Source organism: Diaphorina citri, unplaced genomic scaffold (assembly GCF_000475195.1).
Source record: "Diaphorina citri unplaced genomic scaffold, Diaci psyllid genome assembly version 1.1 scaffold515, whole genome shotgun sequence".
NCBI lineage: Eukaryota > Metazoa > Arthropoda > Insecta > Hemiptera > Psyllidae > Diaphorina > Diaphorina citri.
This window is the reverse complement of record NW_007377949.1, coordinates 139,016-143,206: the sequence shown is the minus strand read 5'-3', so window position 1 is coordinate 143,206 and position 4,191 is coordinate 139,016. Positions and strand designations below refer to the sequence as shown.

At 37.7% G+C, this 4,191-nt stretch overlaps 1 non-coding gene across 1 annotated transcript; it reads right to left on the bottom strand.

Moving 5' to 3' along the window:
• Window positions 1-2,629: 2,629 nt before the first annotated feature.
• On the bottom strand, window positions 2,630-2,730 carry LOC113467641. Its single transcript, XR_003391642.1, has one exon. It is a non-coding gene; the product is annotated as a U6 spliceosomal RNA (small nuclear RNA).
• Window positions 2,731-4,191: the final 1,461 nt, after the last annotated feature.

Below are 4,191 nucleotides of genomic sequence, written 5' to 3'. Positions count from 1 at the left end.
TTGTCAGTAATTTTAAGTACATGCATAGATTAGATTTCTCTGCCTGTTAGAAGATCTTACACGAAATCAAGGTTTAACTCTTTTTCTTTCACCTTTGGCTCAGGTATAGTGTTTAGCTTCACAAACTAGGTAAAGGAACTTCTTACCTACCTATTTAATTCAGTTTTTCTCCTTCTGTTTCCTTTTGGGAACTCCGTCAAATGCTTCAGGACAATCGAGGTGATTTTGCAATTTTTGTCAGAAATTTTAAGTACATGCATAGATTAGATTTCTCTGCCTGTTACACGAAATCAAGTTTTAACTCTTTTTCTTTCACCTTTGGCTCAGGTATAGTGTTTCGCTTCACAAACTAGGTAAAGGCGGTAAAGCTATCAGATTCCATCTAACATCCGTTTTATCGTTTTATTCTGTAGCTACGAGATTCTCCAGTTTTATATTTGTAGCGCGTTCAGTATTCCAATGTATTTTCCTACAGGTTTTCCTTTACACAAAGGAATTCTTCTTATTTTGTCCACAATATTATTTTGACGTTGTTGTTTTCTCAGCGCGTGTGAGTGAAGTCGTATTTGTCATTGTTGTGGTTCCAATGGAAATCTTGTGCCCCTTATCCTAAACTTGGCTTAGCGCACTGACGTGTGATTAAATAAAGTGGCTAAATCGGTAACGTACGAGTCGGGGATAAAATGTGACGAGCCTCATGATCAAAGGTCTATTCTCTACGAGTAACTATATCCGAGACATCATTTTTCGCATGCGTTAAAAGTACAACCACTCTTCCAAGATGACAAAAAAATATGTCTTTAAGTATGAAGTCGTGTACCTTAGGCCAGCCACTCACTATCAGGTCCGCCTGTCTATCTGAAACCTAATGAGCACACACACTATCAGGTTGACCTGACAGGCGGACCCGATCAGGAGTGGCTGGCCCTAGTACCTATCTACCTATTGAATCAACAGGATTCTTCCTATACGTAGAAGTGATTATGGAAACCTACATCTGAATAGAGGTCAGGTCCGCCTGTCTATCTGAAACCTAATGAGCACACACACTATCAGGTAGACCTGACAGGCGGACCTGATCAGGAGTGGCTGGCCCTAGTACCTATCTACCTATATTGAATCAACAGGATTCTTCCTATACGTAGAAGTGATTATGGAAACCTACATCTGAATAGAGAAAGCAATGTGAATGCGCACCTTGTTAAAGTGTTTTCTGTTCAATATTGCTCTCTTGAGAAGAAGTCTTGAGGTTTTTCTTTTTTCCGATCTCCATTCTCCTCTTCTCTTTTTTTATGAAAATTGTACACAGAAAGAATTTTCTCAATATTACTTTTTTGCATAATATTTTTTTGTATTAATACAAAACAGTTGAGTATTGAAAAAGGAATAAAGGACAGAGAGGATATCATATTATTCCCATTGTGTCAGGTTACATGACGCATGAGTCTCAGTGTCGTGGCTGATATTACATGCAGCTCGAGTGGATGGAACTCGTTGTTAGGACAGAATTTGTGGTCGACTATCTGAACTAAAACAATAATTTAATTCTTGAAAGAGGATTTTGCCTGTACAGGTGTCGGTAGGACAAACCTTACCCTAACTTGAGTCACTATCACGACCGCACAAAACTCGGTGACTTTACGTCAAAAAAAAAGTTATTAGATTCATTAGAACGAATTAACGAACGAACCGAGTTTGATAGAGGAACTTTAACAACGGAGGTATTATCGTCCCGAAATCGAACAGAGAAGAAAGACAGGATAAGATAAAGCCAGCGGTTCCGGGGAGGAACCCCGGATTTCTCTCCGGACGGGAATCAAACCGCGACCTAGCGCTTACAAGGCAGTCGCTAACTAGCTATTCTCCAAACTAGGCTGGCGGACCCACTAGTCGAAGTACAAAATACAACCCCGACCAAAAGTTGTGACTTTGCCGAGAAATAGCTCATCCCTAAAGGGGATTTAGTTAAAACAAAAAACACAGCCTCGACCCAAAGTTGTGACTTTGCCGAGAAATAGCTCATCCCTAAAGGGGATTTAGCTAAAACAAAAAATGTTCAGACGGGGTCGGCGTTTTTCGTCAGCCTTTCGATCTAGGGTGATTGCTTTATGCTGACACTTAGTTTAAGCTACACTTTTTTTTAGAGTTTCAGGCTGGTATCCTCCCTGCTCAAATCCAAAGTCCCCCAACCAGACTAATTTGGTCTACTCCCTGTTTAAAGTTCCCCAGCCAGACTTAACTAGGTAGTATTGTTTGTGAAGAACATGTTGCGAGGACGGCCTTATAATTGGAGTTAGCCCTGGGGCCCGTTTAGGCTGTGAAAGGCCCTGAGCCTATGATACCGCCATGTCCCTCCTCTCTCTCCCCCTCCCTCTCTCTCCCCTACAGCTCATCTAGTCTTCTCGCTCAAGAAAATTATGTTTCTTAACTTACGTATGGATACCTTCTTAATACTCGTATAGTTAACAATAGTCATTTTCCCATGGGCAATAATAAAATTATAATATGATGTAGGTACAAACATAGCAAACACCTATGCTATTAGATGCTACTTCTTTGAATGCACACTGAGTAGGTACCTACATCTAGGTACATATAATTATGTGTACCTACCTACCTAACCAATCTATAGAGACACTAAAGAATCTAAAGATGAGTCAACCTTGCGCAGGGGCCATGCTAATCTTCTCTGTATCGTTCCAATTTTATTTTCTTTCCCCCTCCCTTGAATAACAAAATGGCGGTTCATGTTACACTTTTCTCTCTCTCATTTTACTCACTGAAATTCTATGAGACAATGAGACTTTGCGCTCAGGAGAAAAACTGAAATACTTTTTCTCTCATTATTTGATAGGCATGGATGGGTATGTGATTTAATTTTCATTTATTTCTATTGTTAGTTGTTAGGTAGGTATTGTATTTTTTCCAATTTGATGTAGGTAAGTAGGTACGAAATTTGTGATTTCTGAGGCAAGGTTTCTGAAAAGGTAGAAATAGGTATTTATTATTTTACATGTGTCACAAATTTTCAGTCTAAAAATTTCATTAGGATTCTCAAATTCTGATTGAAGTTGGTACGAATTCCAAAAAAAAAAAAGAAAAAAAAAAAGTACGAAGACCAAAGTCTTGTTTTCAAAACACTTTACATTTATTTTAAATTTATAATATAGAAAAGTTATCATTAGATAAAAGGTAAAATTAAAAAGATTGAAAATAACTTTCGGTTCAATACTTGAACCCCTTTCTTAAAACATAAAACATAAAGAATAATTGATTATTAGAATACTAACTGTTAAACAAGACAAACAATTTTCTTTCTTTCCTTTTTCATGCCAAACCGTTTCCTTATAAGATCCAGCAATTGTAGGTCACCGAGAAACCAACAATAGGTATACCTAATGCATTGGAAACTCAACAAAAAAAAGTGACCTCATGTGTTCATATTGGTTTTGGTGCACATCTTGCTAAACACTGTAATCAGTAATCAGACTTGACCAGCACAGCGGTCAAAAAACTTGTTCTATCAACCTGACCCAATTTAAAACTAACATCCTATAGGAGACTCGATTATAAATGGATACCAGAAATAATAAAATAATAATGATGCTTATTTATACGTGGTCTTATCAGTTTTCTGTAAGTTTACAATATTGTTAACAATAAAATTCACAGTAATTACCTGTTGAATTCCGATAACTTCGTTCACGCAATCCAGATTAGAGATAATGTTGAGACGAACTTCAGGGCATTCGTCTTTCAGTTGAGATAGGAACAGGGGCAACAAATGGTCCACTGTGTTGTGTTTGCCCAGAATAGGGGACAGGCCCATGATAACGGAAGCCAGGGCTGATTTGACGTGCTGGTTAGGGTCTGCTACTAAATCCTGGAGGAATAGAAAAACAAAGAAACAAACGAGATTCAGTAGGTATTTAAAGAGAAGCTTTATACCTACCTACTTGGGTTCTTTTGATAGATTTTGACACAAAATTTCCATCAGAATTAATAGTCAATAATAATTTCATTGAACAAATAAAGTAGAGATGTGTAAAGAGTGAGTTAGAAAAAAGAAGAAGAAGAAGAAGAAGAATCTTTTCTATGGTTTACTCAGAAAGACCCTAACTCCCTGTAAACTACTATGGACGTCAAAGTCTCAAAATATATTGAGGATAAAATACCTCGGCTGGGATTCAA